Below are 18,697 nucleotides of genomic sequence, written 5' to 3' on the forward strand. Positions count from 1 at the left end.
GAAAACATAATGTTGTGCTGTGAAAGAGTGAGGTGCAGAAGTAGCTTCAGGGATGGCAGAAGTTTAAAACCAGATGCAAGAATCTAATCACAGTATTCAGACTCAACAAACCTGAGACCTGCAGATATTGAAGTGTAGACCCTCCCTTGGACACCACACAGTTTCCAGGGCTTCTTTACCCATAACTTATATGAGCTGAGGCTTAATAAAGAAAGATAGGTACTGTTGGAAAAGAGTAGAGAAATGGGATGTAAGGAGCAAAGGCCATGTGGAGAAATAACAGCTAACTTATCCTGCATATGTCTTGTCTTGTGGCCTGGCACTTTAAATCAGAATTAAATTATTATATATATATAACAAGCGGAGTCCCTCAGGGATCAGTCCTGGGACCTGTCTTATTCAACATCTTTGTGGGGGACATGGACAGTGGCATTGAGTGCACCCTCAGCAAGTTTGCTGATGACACCAAGCTGTGTGGTGCAGCAGACACGCTGGAGGGAAGGGAGGCCATCCAGAGGGACCTTGACAGGCTGGAGAGGAGGGCACAGGCCAACCTCATGAAGTTCAATAAGAGCAAGTGCAGGGTCCTGCATCTGGGTCGAGGCAATCCCAGGCACAAATACAGGCTGGGCAGTGACTGGCTGGAAAGTAGCCCTGAAGAGAGAGACTTGGGGGTGCTGGTGGACAAAAAGCTCAACATGAGCTCTCAGTGTGCACTTGCAGCCTGCAAAGCCAATCAGATCCTGGGCTGCATCAGGAGAAGTGTGGCCAGCAGGTCGAGGGAGGTGATCCTCCCCCTCTACTCAGCCCTGGTGAGATACCACCTGGAGTACTGTGTCCAGTTCTGGAGCCCCTATTACAAGAGGGATGTGGAGGTGCTGGAACGTGTCCAGAGAAGGGCCACAAGGATGATCAGAGGGCTGGAGCACCTCTCCTATGAGGACAGACTGAAGGAGTTGGGGCTGTTCAGTCTGGAGAAGAGAAGGCTCCGAGGTGACCTAATTGTCGCCTTCCAGTATCTGGAGGGGGCCTACAGGAAGGCTGGGGAAGGACTTCTCAGGATGTCAGGTAGTGATAGGACTAGGGGGAATGGAATGAAGCTGGAGGTGGGGAGATTCAGGCTAGATGTGAGGAGGAGGTTCTTCACCATGAGAGTGGTGAAACCCTGGAATGGGTTGTCCAGGGAGGTGGTCGAGGCCCCGTCCCTGGGGGTATTTAAGACCAGGCTGGATGAGGCTCTGTCCAGCCTGATCTAGTGTGGGGTGTCCCTGCCCATGGCAGGGGGGTTGGAACTAGATGATCCTTGTGGTCCCTTCCAACCCTGAATGAAACTATGAAACTATGAAACTATGAAACTATATATATATATATATATATATATAAAAATGGGATTATTAGGTATGTTAGTTGGAAAAGGGGACATGGGATAAAGAAGAAATACAGTGGATCCAGTTTAGCATTAGCAAGACAGAAAAGAGGCCTTCAAAGGGTTATACTGAAATACCCTTAAATATTCTGCCCACTTACTTTTATGTCAAGGAGTACTGCTGAAAGTGATGCTCTGGAAATTATGTCCAGGAAAAAAAACAACAACAAAAAACAGAGAAAAAGCAAAGACATAGAAATTCTGTACATCCTTTTGTATCATGTCTGTTTGAGATATAGCAAACCTTTGCAAGTTTACTCACCAGAATTCTCTGCGGCCTACATTCCCACATTTACTAAGGAAACAAATTCATGGGAGCTACCAAGCTGAGAAGGATGCTGCCCAGCCTGCCCAATACAGGCTGCAGAGATGAGAAAAGATGTAACTAGATGGCTCTGTGCTAAAAGGAAAAGTGCATCACCTGGATATCAGCTTTTCCCCAGAAACTAAGGTCAGATGCATCCTACCATCAGAGCTCAGTGCTGATGGCATTCATGCAGGATGCAGAAGCTAAATTCAAGGATTTCCTCTCTATAAATTATAGGCTTAATCTCCTGTCAACCATCACTGAAAGAAATGCTTCAATCCATGACATATGTGTAGCAGGTAATTCTCAGTGAAGTTGTTGAATTGTTATCAAATATTACACAAACAGTTCAGTCACTCAGTATTCACTGAGCTGTAGAATGAGTGAATGTCACCTCATAAAGTAGCAAGGGTGCACCTGTCTGAGAGGACTGAAGGTGCTGTTCTTCCAGTGAGCATGAAAACATTCCACAGAAGAATTAATACTTCCAACAGGAGATCCCAATAATCAAGTTACAAATGGCTTTGGATGTCAATCTCATGCATAAGCAAATGGCACCTGACTCTGGGCGTCCACTATGATAGCCCACATTTCTGAGCACAGGCTACCAGTTGGGCTGTCATGCTGTCTGCTGCTGAAGTACATAGGTATGCTCCAACTGTGCCTGCCAAAGTATGCCTGCCAGCTTGGGAGCAATGCAAAGGCAGACAACTGTCTGTCTCTGATGCATGGATTTCTGATAAACAGCCTTCTAATACATGATTGTTTTTCATTTCCTGTGGATAACTTTAGCCTTGTTCCTATTACTTTAATCTTCAAGATTACTTATAGTTCTCTTAATATAATACTTTTGGTTCTTGCACTGGTTTTACATCCATCACTGAATATTCAGGAAAATTTGTCAGCTCAGTGTTTTGTCCCAATGTCTGTACTAGAACTCTTCAAGAGACTCAGTGCCTCCATCTACCCTCAAGGAACATCAAAAGGAATACCACAATGTGCTCTGTTTGTGATGGCTTTCATGATCTCTCAGTTAGGTCCTGGTCTGCTTTACAGCCCAAGTTTGCCACCCCCCCCTCCAAGTTTTGCTAATGAATTTCTGTCCCTATATTAAATGCAAAAATTGCCTTCATTTTAGGTTCCTGTATTTCCCAAATCCAGAAGATGATCAGATCTATGACAGAAGCTAAAGATACTGTGGTTTCCTAGTATTCCTTTATGAATTCCTGATGAGCTGAGATGGTGGCCTAAAGATTATTTAGAGCATTACTCTTAATCTGTTTACTGGTCAATGTTCTCCATAGTTATGCCATTAAGTAAATACTGTTAGGTTTATTGACCTCAGACTTAATCTTGCACATTTGTTTTCATTAAATTGCCCTTTCCCTTTCCATGCCAAATGATATAGGAGAATAAAATCTGGCCATAATATGCCTTAATAGTAGGTGCACCTTCAAATTTATATGGCTGAATTTGATATGTACTTTAGGTGGTTCCATGAAGACAGTTAAACATTTTCCCAACAAGATATGTCCTTAAAATTACCTCAGAAAGACTCAGTTAATATAAACCCCCTCCCACACCTTTCCATCTCAGTAAGTTAGTCACTATTATTTTACAAGTCCTTTGTTTAATGGTATTTTAAACCTCAGGGAATTTTGTCATTATTATCATTAAAGCTGAGCCTTTTTTTTTTCCTTTTCAATAAAAGCTAAGCCCATAGGAAATTCATGCTTTCAGGTCCAGTTACCCTCAAATTCTGATCCAAAGTGGCATTTTCTATGTTAAGTTGAAATAGATTTTCTGAGCTATAAAATCAAAAGTTATAGGGAAGTTATTGTCTTCCTGTTGTCCAACAGAAACTGGAATTCAGTGTTTGGTGCAGAACCCCACCTGAGTTCTCCAGGGAGCAATAACTACGCCACAAGTGTTCTGTTGTTACCATTGAAGGAAGCAGACTGTTTCTTACAGTCTATTGTTTGAGCTGTTTTATTCAGTAAGTACAACTAAAGATTTCCTAGAGCTGGACTACCAGACTACCACTAATCTTTTGATCTAGATCAGAAATAAAGTCAGTATTTTCTACAAATCAGAGAAATTACCGGAGCTGTGACTGACCAGATGCCATCTCTTTCTGTTCAGGTGCTTAGGGCACTTGTTTACCCACTAAGAGATGTGCTTTGATCTCCTCAGCCTCAAAATTCTTCCTCTCCAGTTAAACTAACTCAGTCTCAAATGGTTACTAGCTGAAAATTCAGCATTTCTTATCCCCATGCATACACCTGAAAACAGAAGATTCAATGAAACAAAACAGTTTTGGTTGGTTCTCCTCAAAAGAACAAAATGTGGTTTGGAATGAAGTTTTTCAGGTGGTGGTTTTGTTGTTGGTGGGGGTTTTTTTGGGCTCTTTTTTTGTTCATTTGCTGGATTGAAAAATCAGTTGTGAGCTTAGTGTTAATTACTTTTTGATGCAGTTCTGTGCAACAGTAATGCACATAACATTACCATTGGACTGGTAGAACACTTCCTTATCACTTTGCATCACTGAAGGTGTTTAGGAAGAGACTGGATGGGGCACTTGGTGCCAAGGTTTAGTTGATTAGATGGTGTTGGATGATAAGTTGAACTAGATGATCTCAAAGGTCTTTTCCAACCTGGTCAATTTGATTCAATTCAATTCAATTCAATTCTATCCTATCCTATCCTATCCTATCCTATCCTATCCTATCCTATCCTATCCTATCCTATCCTATCCTATCCTATCCTATCCTATCCTATCCTATCCTATCCTATTAGATACATTTTCCATTGTAGAATATAACTGAATTTCCAGATCTAGATACCACAGTAGGTGAAGACAGAGCTTACTAAGAACAAAACCAAGCCCTTTCCCTATCTCCATGAATTTGAGGAGGCTGTCAGAACAGGGAACTCACCCCCATGGCAAGCTCTCCAGTTCTGTTGGATGCTCTCACCACCATGCCTAAAGGCCAGGTGGAAGTGGAGCATAAAAAAAATGGAGTGAAGATTGCATTGAAGCCACTGTTTTACCCATTCTAAGGCTTTCTCAGTGAACTGCAGAATGTAAGTCCATGCTGGAGTAAAGCTATTGTCAGTTGAACACTGCTGTTTCTGAGTCATGTCTGAGTCCTTGAAGTTAATCAGTGGGTTGGCACTGAGTAGTTAGAATATTTGTTTTCCATCAATAAGCTCTTACCTTGCAACATCCTAGACTTTGCATTTATTTAACCAGGAACAAAACTGTGTAACTGTTCCACAGGATCATCAGAGATTTGGGATTTTATCAAATGTAATTTTGTAGCGTAAAATAGGTGTCGGGGGAAAAAAAAGAGAGAAATAGTGCAATGATCCCCCTTTGAAAACCAAGTGTAACCTCAACACAACAGGTTAGAATACAGGGAAAAATGTTAATGAAGCTGATCATAATTTCAGAAGATTAAATCCCCATTCATTGTGAATAAGGGTGGGACTGTCTGGCAGAAAGGGAGCCTATTTTGTTCTATTTTTGGGGACCTATAAAGAGGAAAATACATAGACTGCAATAAGCATTTCACCAACTGAGTTCTTATGTAAGCTTAAACCTGAAATCTTCAGTTGTTTAGGAGTTAGGCTAATGGAACACTGAAAGACAGGTAGAGACAGTCATGTTTTTAAAAGGTAAGCAGGTGGCTGCCCACTTTTACTCTCAGTCAGAGAGTGGAAAAGCTTCTTTGGCTATGCTTACTTGCCTGCTCTTTAAAGCAGTAAAGCAGGTTTGTAGTGTTTCACAATGAAGTTGCTCTTTGAATGCCACATAGCCCAGTGAATCATAAAATAGTTTGGGTTGGAAATGACCTTATAGATCACCTAGTTATGAAGTTGCCAGGCAGGAGTCCAAAAAAGGTTCAAGACAAATCTTTTGTCACCAATGAGCAAGGAAGTGCCTGAAATTCCAAACCAGGCTCTTGGAAACTTTCCTCACTCACATCTTGTCCTGCTAGTCAAGGGTCCTGTGAGGCACGGGTAGAGCTTTCTTTTTGGCTCCTACAGGAATGCTTCTCCCACCAAGAGAGTGCCACAGATTTGCTGCTTTCTCCTGCTCAGTAAGCTTTTGCCTCCCTTTTCTTTCAGGCTTCTTTTTCCTCCTTTTTGCATATGCAGGCTGGGTTGGAGAGTAGCTTCTCATGCCATGGACATCTCTTTTCCACTGTCCTCTGTTGCTCAGAGAAGGGAATGAAAGGGAAGAGAGATGCAACAGAGGTTTACAGGCAGTATAGGGGTAGAGCACAGCCAGGCCTGATGTGAGGATGCATTGAACAGAATAATCTGCCGAGGTTAGGGTAGGAGGAGTAGCTAGTTGGCAGATATGCACATAAAATTGTGACACTTTTCTTCCTTGTACATGATCTGCATACTCCCTCCCACGTTTATAGGTCTCTTCAACGCTAGAGGAGAGTGCTCAGGAAAGTGAGGTCCCATTATATCTCCAGACATAGCTCACAGGGTGCGATTCTACCACCCATCTTCTTCAGCTGTAAATCTGAAATGTTTTGGACTTTTTGCCCATGCTGCTCTTCACCACTGCATTGACACAACTATAAACTAGGTCAGGGAGACAACCCAAGATTAAAAAGCTAAAGCTCATTGTGGTCTGAACAAGAAGTGTGCCTGTTTAAGGCCTGTGACAATTTAGCCCAAACACTGTTGCATTTGATTTAATATTTATTCAAATGTTTTTCCCTTTTCCCTGCAAATGTTTCATGAGTCTGCTGTAAACCTTCTAAGACTGTTTAAAGTCACTAACAACTAGTTCTCTCTTTTTTAATCTTGTCATAGCATCAGGTGACAAGTAAAATGTAAGTGATATAGATGGCTCTCCAACAGGATGAGTGATCACACTTGAGATTTTAAAGAGGTAGATGGTAAGGGAAGGTGGAGGTAATTAGTTTAACAGTTTTGAATTTAATGAGGAAGTAGTCTGCACCCACCCATTCTGCCACTTCACAAAGCTGACTCAAAGACAGAGGTTACCAGGCAAGCCTGTAAATAAATATGTCAAAACCCCACAACAAACCATTTTTGGAACATCATGAATTTGCAGTCCAAGGACCATAAGCTGCGCTAAGTACTAAGAGCAGCAAACCTCAGCACATATGCCAGAAGCTTTTGGAATAAATGACAGAAGTTTAATGTTGCAATTCAAAATTATGACTGCAACCTAGGCAAACAGATGCTTTTATTTTAATTACAGTCCATTCAATTTCCAAGATTCCTGCTTGCTACCACTGGTTACACTTGAGCATTTGCAATGTGTTTGCACGTTCTACAGTCTCCACTGTTAACATATTATTTCATCTTTGGAATGGACATACCTTAGCTTTGTTTTCACATATTTCAGTGGCATGCTTTAAGTACATTGTAGTGGGTTGAAATTACCACTCTCCACCCCATCCCCCTCACCCCCCCCCCCCCCCCAAATAAAATTGCCAGACTAGCTCAGATGGAATAGAATAGAATAGAATAAACCAGGTTGGAAGAGACCTTCAAGATCATCACGTCCAACCTATCACCCAACACCGCCTAATCACCCTGTCAAGTCTCCTCCTGAACACCTCCAGTGATGGCGACTCCACCACCTCCCCGGGCAGTCCATTCCAATGGGCAATCACTCTCTCTGTGTAAAACTTCCTCCTGACCTCCAGCCTGAACTTCCCCTGGCACAGCCTGAGACTGTGTCCTCTTGTTCTGGTGCTGGCTGCCTGGGAGAAGAGACCAACCTCTGCCTGTCTACAACCCCCCTTCAGGTAGTTGTAGAGAGCAATAAGGTCACCCCTGAGTCTCCTCCTCTCCAGGCTAAGCAGCCCCAGCTCCCTCAGTCTCTCCTCATAGGGCTTGTGCTCCAAACCCCTCACTAACTTTGTTGCCCTTCTCTGGATTCGTTCCAGCAAGTCAACATCCTTCCTAAACTGAGGGGCCCAGAACTGGACAGAGTACTCGAGGTGTGGCCTAACCAGAAGCAAATGGAGCTACAAGCAAAACTACAATCTAGAAATGTGAAATGCAATGAATATGTACAAAATGTACAATATCTACAATTTATAAACAACATGTGAACCCCCCCCCGACAAAACCATGAGGTTATCAACAGCTTCCTCCTCTTCTTCCCTTTGTCCACTGTATGAGGGACAAGAGAAAAAGGGAGAAAAGCAGAGAGTAGCTTATAAGTACTTAGCCACAACAAAGAATGCAACCAAGGTCAGCAACAGCTAAGCAAAAGTTGCCAGCTAGTATCTGCTAGAGTGAAGGAAGCTGAAAAAAGAGTTAGTTTACACAACTAACTTTATGTTAGTTATTCAGACCAATGTGATTATTTCACAGAATCACAGAATTTCAGGTGCTGTAAGGGACCTTGAAAAATCATCTAGTCCATCTCCCCTGCCAGAGCAGGACCACCTACACCAGATTACACAGGAACGCATCCAAATGAGTTTCGAATGTCTCCAGAGAGGGAGGCTCCACAACCCGCCCTGGGCAGCCTGTTCCAGTGCTCTGTCACCCTCATGGTGAAAAAGTTTTTCCTCATAATGACATGAAACGTCCTATGACTCAACTTCCACCCATTGCCCCTTGTTCTGTCATTGGGCAGCACCGAGAAGAGCCTGGCTTCATCCTCTTGGGATTCACCCTTTACATATTTATAAACATTGATGAGGTCACCTCTCAGTCTCCTCTAAGCTATAGAGCTTCAGGTCCCTCAGTCTCTCCTCCTGCAGAGGATGTCCTACTCCCTTAACCATCCTCATGGCTCTGCAGTGGACTCTCAAGTAGCTCATTGTCTTTCTTGAATGGAAGGGCCCAGAACTGGACACAATATTCCAGATGTGGCCTCACCAGAGCATAGTAGAGGCAGGGGGTAGAACTTCTCTCGACCTACTGGTCACATCCCTTCTAATCCACTGGAGAATGGCATTGGCCTCCTTGGCCACAAGGGCACACTTCTGGCTCATGGTCATCCTTCCATCCACCAGGAGCCCCAGGTCCCTTTTGCCTTCACTGCTTTCCAGCAGGCCTGTCCCCAACCTATACTGGTGCATGGAGTTGTTCCTTCCCAGGTGCATGACTCTACATTTGCCCTTGTTGAACTTCATCAAATTTCTCCCTGCCCAGCTCTCCTTACCATTATTTTCCTTTGCATCCAGTGGCAATTTATTTACATTCTACCACTTTCCTACTCAATCTGTGGAAAATTTTCCTGGGCACAGCCTAAAACTGCCACATACACTTAGTATTACTATGCAAATGAGTCACAAATCAAAACCCTTCACTGTCTACAAAGGGAAATCCTGCTCAAAACACTTGATGCCACAGTACCTCCCAATGCAGATACAACTCAGCAGTTCCAATCTTGTGATTTACTATGTGCATGCGTTTAACCTGATGAGAGAAAATTGTTCCACTGGGACTACTCTTCTGCTTGAAAATGTTTACAGTGCAAGTACTTGCACTGAGGTTAATATATGATGTAGAGGGAAAATGAAAATCTTGTGCTTAGGCCACCAAGCTAGGAGACAAGTTTTCCTCCTGCTCTTCGATTAGGGTACAGAGCTAATTTATGCCAGTGATATTTTTGCAGCATTCAGCAAGGCTATGCCACTGCAGCAGTAGCTCTCATCTATGCAGGGCTCCTGCTAAATAAGATTATTCTGGTGAGGTTAGGTAGTGACCCAAGGAGCAGTGCAGAGTCACAGCTTCTCAGTACATCTGACCTTGGCTAGGTATTGTGAGGCACATGAAAATGATATTGAAGTCCTCTGTGAGTCTTGGAAGAATAACACAGTTTGTTGAATGATGATCAGGTTGATTATTTCTCACAGAGCCTATTTGCTTAACATCTTGGCTACAGTTTAAGCCTGGTGTGAAAAATACCCTCCAATGTCAGTGTTTGCAATGTGAATAAAAGCCAATTTTGTCATTCAACTGAATATATTCAACTGGGTATAATTATGCAGTTCATCCTTGTTACTACCTTTCTAACACAATTCTGTTCTTCTTGGTTTGAAGAGATGGACAGTTAATTTGGTGCAATCTTTTATGGTGTAAAATCTTTTGTCACGCTGTTTGATGCTAATGAAACTGCAATCAAGCAACACAGTGTAACCTGAAAGACCATTTGAAGCCTATGTGCTCCTCTTAGCTGTAATGTGGTTTTGTGGTGGTTTTTCACCACTGGACAGATTAAAGGGACACTGAACACATTTGGGAAGATTGCTGATGCACAGAAAGCTGCATAGAGAAGGAGCCTGGGACAGCTGTTAGAGAAAGCTGCATTTTTCAGAACTTCTGAAGCTTTTGTTTGAGATAAATGTAGACTTGAAGCCCAGAGTAAAGTATAGGAACATATAATCTGAACTGATGTCAAATACAGTAATGCATTCCACTGCAAACCGCATCCCTGAACCCTCATACTAGTCCTCCCTGCATCCTCAACCATGTTTAAATTTCTCTTGTATTGCACTCACCTTACTAATTCTGCATAATAATTGTATCAGTCACATCAGTGCTTTCTTAGCATTAGTTAAGCATCTTTCTTTCCTTCTTAGTCAAATTGAGTTCATATTATCTATGGACATCTGACAAGAAGATGTACTTCTGGGCTAATTCTTTCAACTTCTTCTATAGTCACTGGAAGAAGATAGAGAGCTACTTAGTTGCTGCACCTCTCTTTTAGCACCACATTTAAGCTGAATCTGTGCCACAGGGATTTGCATTCCTTCTGGACTTGCAAAAAAACTGGAGAAGTTGCATTATTCCTAGGTCAGAGTGTGAGGTAAAGTCACATATTCTGATGTCTAGGGAATGTACAATAAAATGCTAAGATTTTTTGCCATCTAAATAGCTCACTGCTCACAAAATGATTGCAGATTAGATTGTAAGGCTGCCAGATTTTTAAGGGAGTGATTGGAGGCTGAAGATTGTACAAGTTTGCTTGGCTTGGATGAGTGCAGACCATCTCCAGCTGCTGGTGCTGCACACCGAATAGAATAGAATAGAATAGAATAGAATAGAATAGAATAGAATAGAATAGAATAGAATAGAATAGAATAGAATAGAATAGAATAGAATAGAATAGAATTAACCAGGTTGGAAAAGACCTTTGAGATAATCAAGTCCAACCTATCACCCAACACCATCTAATCAACTAAACCATGGCACCAAACACCCCATCCAGTCTCTTCCTAAACACCTCCAGTGATGGTGACTCCACCACCTCCCTGGGCAGCCCATTCTTATGGCAAATCACTCTCTCTGTATAGAACTTCCTAACATCCAGCCTAAACCTCCCCTGAGGTTGAGACTGTGTCCTCTTGTTCTGGTGCTGGTTGCCTGGGAGAGGAGACCAACCCCCATGTGGCTACAACCTCCCTTCAGGTTGCTGTAGAGAGCAATAAGGTCTCTTCTGAGACCTTGACACACAAACTTCAAGCAAAAGCCACATAATTCCATAAAAATTATTTAGCCTCTCTTTTGTATTTGTACCCTACTTGTACTCTTCATACTCTAAGAGCTCAAAATGGTTGAAATTTTTTTTCCATGGTTACAAATCTTTAGGAAAATCTCATCCTTTCCCACCCAAAAACTGGCTTACCAGCTGTATGGAAAATTATCTTTAGTACTTACAGAAAGAAAAAAGAACCATAAATACTTAGCCAGTGGGAGGAACACCCTGGAATGAAGATTCAGTCTTTAAAGTTCATTCTCCAGCAAGATGCAATTACAGGAATTGGTGCAATTTCATATATGTGTTTCAAAGCACAGGTCTTTAGAAACAGAAAGCCGCCAAGCAATCACATCTTTTGAGTCGCAAGAAGACAAAAAGAATCATTCTCATAGGGAGCTCTGTTATTTGGATGCACTAAACAACTCCAAGTAGTTATGTATATTTAGTATTGCATGCTGGAACGGTATGGTACACCTTAACAATCAGTTTTTCACACACTCGAGTGGAACTCTGGTGCAACAGCAGAGCTTCCTGCTGTGAATGGGTTTGCTGAGGTACCGTGCAGCAGACTGGGGCTGCTCAGTGCCAGCAGCCAGTTAAGGGAAGACATTATCTCCAAAGGTGCTTCACAAAGCTGATGTGCTATTCAGACTTTCAAAGCCAATGTTAGCAACTGGGGAATTATATTGCAAGGATGCTGAATTATTGCACTGAGCACAGCAACAATTCACCTAGAATTTATTCACCTCTAGCCAAAGGCAGGGGAAAAATCAGCTCATACTGTGTGTGTATTTTTCACTTTAAGGCAGGAATGATGTGCACAATCTGCACAAGATGAAAAACCATGCACTTAAATGGATCCAGCATGGGTTTTACATTTGTAACTGTCCTCGTTTGAGCCCCTCACCCCTGACAGTAACAGTCCTTCAAAAGAGGCTTTAAGTGTTCCCAGCAGAACACGTATTTCAATACATAATATTGGCATCATTGCATGCTCTGTGCTTACTTCAGTAAGTTCTGAACCGTGAAAAAGATGGAAATACAAATAATTTGCTGTGTCCTACTTCCTGGGTTCTGTGTGGATAATGCTTTGCATATAAGACAGTGGCACTTCTTCTACTTCCTCTACACTTGAAATGAAGGGGGGGTTGTTAATGTATTAAAAAACATGATTAAGTAACAGGCTGCAGCTCAGGAACACTTATCAGTGTGCAGTTGTTCTGCTCATATTATGATTAAACAACCTGCAGACAGATGTAATCTGTGCTGTCTGATTATTCAATTTGGCAGAGTCTAAGTAGGGCCATCACAAACAGTAGATTTTACTGATTTCTCTTAATTTTGTGTAATTATGAAGTGGACTACACAATTAAATTAAAAGAATGTGGTGAATTTTCCATTTTAATTTTAATTCTAGCTTTAATGTTATGCCAGTTGCTTTCTTTTATACTGTGCATTAATAGCCACTTAGTGATTAACCTGCGATAAGACCTGGAGCAGAATATACAGAACCAGGGCAATGAGGGAATGATAATTATGTCAATTGCAGCCCCAAAACTTCTGCTGTCTGCAGTTATATATTCCTTTGATATGAGAGCTTCTAGGTATGTTGAATATTTATGCACTGAAGTCTTTCCTAGCAAAACTACGAGAGGTGATGTGAGGTCAGTTTAAACTATTGTTTTAATGATTGACACTTTGAGCAGTGTACAGGACTGCAGCAGTTATCACCGTGTTAATATGCTGGAAGCAATCAAATTCTTCTGAAATCAGAGGTACTGTCAGTGCTAATTAGCAGAGGTGTGGGATAATGATGTCTTTTTAATCGAGAGGTCTCACTAGGAGCCAAGCTTATGCACATACTTTATAGTCTTTATATTGTGTTTAATTGGGACACCTCTGAGGCTACTCACTGGATAACTGGGACAGCTGGAATTGGATTTGGTGGCTGATTAACTCTCTGTTAGTGGTAATTATAAGAGGAAGGCCCAAGCATTCAAATAAGCAGTGTGCCACACCGTGCTGTGATAAAATCCACTGTAGAGCTCTCACTGCACTCTTATAACACACTGAATGCCCCTCAGTCCAGAATGTTGAACTGAAGACTGGGATAGTTTCACTGTTCTAGGTACAGCTGTCAAGGCTCATGAGGTTTTAAGTAGAGTGGTAAAGGGTGAAAATCTTCCTCCTCCTACATATCACATCCCTTCCTGTGTGTAAATTCTTCCTTTTTACCCTCAAAGTCCTAAGCAGCACTGTGGTAAATGTTGTTCATGGGCTTTTGGCTATCCACAGGAAGCTCCTCTGGTCTGATTAAGCCAGGGCTGAAGCAGCTGAGCTGGCAGCTGGCAATGAGAGATGGCAGCAGACACGAGTTGCTAACAGAGAAATGGGAGACTCAAATGGCTGGAGTTTGGAGTCATGCAGACATCTGAAGAATCACCACAGGACACCCACTGAGCAATGCAGCTCTGAATGAAATCCGTCTCATACAGAACTGAGTCACTCTGTATCCCTGTACTGCTTTAATTTAATATGGTCCTGAATTAGCATGAACATGTGGTGGGAAGAAAGAAGGGTAAGCAAAACAGAAGAAGGAGGATATAACTGTACCATGCTAACAACAAAATAGTCACTTCAAAAAATATGGGTTTTTTTTCAACTAGAAACTACCCAAAATAATTTGAAGAAATAGAATTCGGATAGCCAGGGAAAGCAATAAGGGATAGGAGTGACAAAATGTTCCCTGAATGTTTCAATGGCAAAAGGACTCCTGCACAGCTCAGTGGCATGTCTAGTAGGATCATAAAATGGTAGATGAAGTGTGAGTGCCAAAACAGCTGAGTGCAATCAGCAGAGAAGGGAATTAGTTGTTCAGTGCACTCAACCCAAAATAGAAAGTCCTTCTGGAACCCGCCATGAAGAAGTCCTGCACGCCACGGCACTGCCATCTTCGTGATAAGCAATGAAAAAGGTAACACTCTAACTAGCAAGAAGTGACAAGAAGCAGAAGTAAGCCCTATGAAGTGAGTCTTTTAAATTGTGTTATGTACAGAGTTAATAGGAGAAACAGAAATTATTTTTCTTTGGGGTACCTGTCTATAGCTGATTTATTAAAATTCTGGGGTTTGGTTTTGTGCTTCCACGTTTAAACCACATGTGTGTCTCAGTTCCTTAAAGCTTGGGTTTATGAAAATGTCAGTCCCCCATTTTAAGACTAAAGCTGGGTTTTTCTGTGGTTTAGTTTGCTTTTCAAGGTTTCTCTGAGCCTTACTTCTTTTGATACTAGTTAGAAATTAAAATCCCTAAGAACTCTGTACTTCCTGACTCTGGATACCAGTGATGCTGACATGTATTTTAATCATAGGATCACAGGATGTTAGGGGTTGGAAGGGACCTCCAAAGATCATCAGGTCCAACCTCCCTGCCAGAGCAGGACCATAGAATCTAGCACAAGTCGCACAAGAACACATCCAGATGGATCTTGAGAGTCTCCAGAGGAGGAGACTCCACAACCTCTCTGGGCAGCCTGTTCCAGTGCTCTGTGACTCTCACAGTCAAGGTGAGGAGGAAGTTCTTCACCAAGAGAGTCATTCCTCATTGGAATGTGCTGCCCAGGGAGGTGGTTGAGTCATCGACCCTGGAGGCGTTCAAGAGGAGATTGGACGTGGCACTTGGTGCCATGGTCTAGTCATGGGGTCTGTGTTGATAGGTTGGACTCGATGATCCTCGAGGTCCTTTCCAACCTAAGTGATACTGTGTGATACTGTGATACTGTTCCTCCTCCTGTTGAGGTGGAACCTCCTGTGCTGTAGTTATTATTCATTACCCCTTGTCCTATCACAGGGTGCAAGTGAGCAGAGCCTGTCCCCTCCCTCTTGACCCCCAGCCCTCAGATATTTATAAACATTTATTAAATCCCCTCTCAGTCTTCTCCTCTCCTGAATAAAAAGCCCCAAGTCTCTCAGCCCCTCCTCACAGGGCAGGGTTCCAGTCCCTCAATCAATCTGGTGTCTGCTGGTATCCAAGGAAAAAAAATCACTCTTGCAGAACTCTTTTTTGTTGTTTTTGTTAAAACTTGTCATGTTGATCTGAAAAGCACAGATATTCCCACCAAGCAAAATGATTTCATTGTAATAGCCACTATTGTGCTTTATTTTATGAAGTATTGATGGGTTTGTTCTTGTATGGAGGCAAAGCAAACCATGAACTGCAGTTGTGCATTATGAAAGATATATGGAAAATAAAGTTATTGAAAATCCCCTTTGTTCACCATCATGTCCCTTTTCCCACCAGATCTGCCCCTTTTTACAACCCACTCACCCCCTTTTTCCCCTCAAATCCCAGAGCACCTGGGCTCTGTTGGAGTCTCCTCCCACCCCAGGTGTATCCACTTTGCCCTCCTCACCCACTCCCCTATTTAATCCCCCCCAGGAAAGGCAAAAGCCCTAAGATGAGCCCATCTGGGTTGAGGGATCCTCCTCTCATCGCTGGTGAGTGCCCATGGTGCACACTGGGTGATGGTGGTGGTGACAACAAAGGCCGGGGGGCCTGGTGGCCCCCCGGTTAGGTAGGAAGAGTATTGATGGCTGCTCCAATATCATCCATGGGTGCTGGCTGGGTCTGAGCTCCTCTATGTGGTGTCTTGGCTGGTTGAGGGTCTTGCCCCTGGCTCTGGGATGGGTGCAAAAATGGTGGTGCTGGAGTAGGAGCTGTTTAGGCAGGGTGGAGGATGGTGTAGAGGGAGCAGGAGCTGCTTTAGGAGGATGAAGTCAGGAGGTGGAGCGGATTTTGTTGTTGCTCCTCCTTGTTTCCCTGCACCCTGGGATAGGCAGCCCAAGGCAGTGGTGGAGCCCCCCCTTCCCTGGAGGGATTGAAAAGCTGTGGAGATGTGGTGCTGAGGGACAAGGGTTTAGTGGGGACCTGGCAGTATTGGCTTGGACCTGATGCTCTTAAAGGATTCCTCAAACCAAGATAATTCTGTGTTTCTGTGACCCTTGGGGTGGGACATGAAGCTACTCAGCAGGCAAATCTTCAGGCATCCAAGGATGTAGGCTGCTGTGCTGCAGCTTACATCTATTGCTCCTTGTCCTACCACAGGGAGCAAGTAAGAAGAGCATGTCCCCTACTTCCTGACACCCAGCCCTCAGATGTTTATAAACACTTATTAAATCCCCTCTGATCTGATCCCATCTCACTGCCATGTACCAAGGACTGTTGAATGCTTGGTGTTTCATGACAACATTTTCAAAACAAATCAATGGGGTCTGGAGCCACAATTCTCAGACTTTCAGAATTTCTCTGCAAGTAGTCTCTGCCTGAACCTTGCAGTTTACATACAAGGGACAACAATCATCTATTCCCAAAGGACAAAGCTACTACTTAAAGGACCTTCTCTCAACCACTCCACAAGCTTGATCGTGAGATAATATGTTGTCCTGCTTCATCTGTACCATGCTGCTTTCCACAGGCTTCTGCAAAACAGGACCAGAGTGCTCAAGCTGGACAACAAGAAAGGAGACAAGATGGCATTGCCTGTCCCTCTCCTCTCTTCAGAGCCAGGCAGATCTACCTTGGCCATGCAACCTGTTTTTTAAATACACCCCCCTTCAAGTCCACTGTTGGTCTGCAAACACATGCTTGTTGAGGTAAAAATAATAAAGGTACTTGTTATCGTGTCTTATGTCTCCCCTTCTTCCAGGATCCTGTTTGTGGTCAAACTAAGCCCTAAACAAAAGCCTGTTTTGAATCCTTTGGCAATATTTTAGCCTAAGTTGGCAGCATGGAGCCAGGTTTCCACAGCAATTTAGGCAACCCAGATTCTGTGCTGATGCCACTGACTTCACAGAATCAGTCAGGGTTGGAAGGGACCACAAGGATCATCTAGTTCCAACTCCCCTGCCATGGGCAGGGACACCTCACACTAGAGCAGGCTGTCCAGAGCCTCATCCAGCCTGGTCTTAAACAACTTGCCTCTGGACACCAAACAAATTCAGGCACACTAACCCACGCAGAGCTACAAGGAGCAGACCCACCTTTGCTTGCTGAATGCTCCTTTTTGGAAGGAATTACTTTTTTCAAAGGTACTTCTAAAAATTCAATTTGGAAAGTATAATCTCTTGTGTTTATGTACATAATGTTTAATACCTCTAAGCAGAATTTTGAAAACAGCTTGCCTTGTGTTGTGTTTGCTATGAGATTAGTGTCTTAAATAGAAAAAATCAGTAACAGTTCACCATAGGCAACCAGCACCAGAACAAGAGGACACAGTCTCAAGCTGCACCAGGGGAGGTACAGACTGGATGTTAGGAGGAAATTCTATGCAGAGAGAGAGATTGGCCATTGAAATGGGCTGCCTGGGGAGGTGGTGGAGTCACCATCATTGGAGGTGTTTAGGAGGAGACTTGATAGGGTGCTCGGTGCCATGGTTTAGTTGATTAGGTGGTGTTGGATGATAGGTTGGACGCAATGATCTTGAAGGTCTCTTCCAACCTGGTTTATTCTATCCTATAGACAAGTAGAGCCAATCTAATACCTAAGAGTCTTCTCCCACTAGAAGGAAAATGTCTCTGAAATGCACCTTTATCTCTCAAAAAAATTCCTTCCTGTCTTTTTAATAACCACATTTTCTGCACTCAATCTATTATAGTTAACATTTTAGGGCCAATTTAGTAGATGGAAAAAAAAACAGTGACCATTTTTCCCTGTCAAAGCCTTGTGAAAAATGTGGACAGTTCCAGAGCAAGTATCATTTTTTTGTGTTAACAAAGCCAAATTTAAAAAAAAAAATCCAAAACTTCTGTTGTGCTGACATTTAAAATGGGCTAGAAACAGAACTGTGGAGGAGGGGGGAAAACCACAACAAAATGACAGATGTAATGTAAACCAGATCAAAGAGATATTGCATTGCAATCTTGTGATGAGGACAGGTTTGCCTTAGGGTTTGCTGCGGTATACGAAGTGTTTGGGAAAGTCCTTAGTTATTGTGAGCATTCTGAACACTTTGGAAGAAACCTGGGCTGAAGGTAGCATTTTACCCACTCACTTGAAAAAAACCCTACAATGATTGTTTGGATTCCCAAGGCAGGTGAAAATTCCCAAAGTACATAAGAAAATAACTCCTGAAGAACACGTTCTGGTTTGACACAGCCTGCTCTTGCAAGCAAGCCCATCCCATGAAGTTCAGGAGGGCAAGTAACATAAAAAGCCCTGGGTTGGGACAAGGAATTTAATGGAAACAATACAATTTCACAGCAGAAGCAGCAAAAGAAGCCAGCGGCAAAAATTACTTCCTCACCCTGCCAGCCTACAGCCAACCCACCCAAAATCCAGAAACAAGAAGCAGCAACCATGAAGAGGATGCCTCTCATGTTACAATCTGAACTCTGCTCCAACACTTTCATTCTAAAGCTGGCATACAGCAATATGATACAGAATACTCACCAGCAGTTTCAGTTGCCTAAAC

The sequence above is a fragment of the Melanerpes formicivorus genome, unplaced genomic scaffold (genome assembly GCF_026170545.1).
Source record: "Melanerpes formicivorus ecotype bairdi unplaced genomic scaffold, bMelFor1.0.p_v2 SCAF_90, whole genome shotgun sequence".
Taxonomy (NCBI): domain Eukaryota; kingdom Metazoa; phylum Chordata; class Aves; order Piciformes; family Picidae; genus Melanerpes; species Melanerpes formicivorus.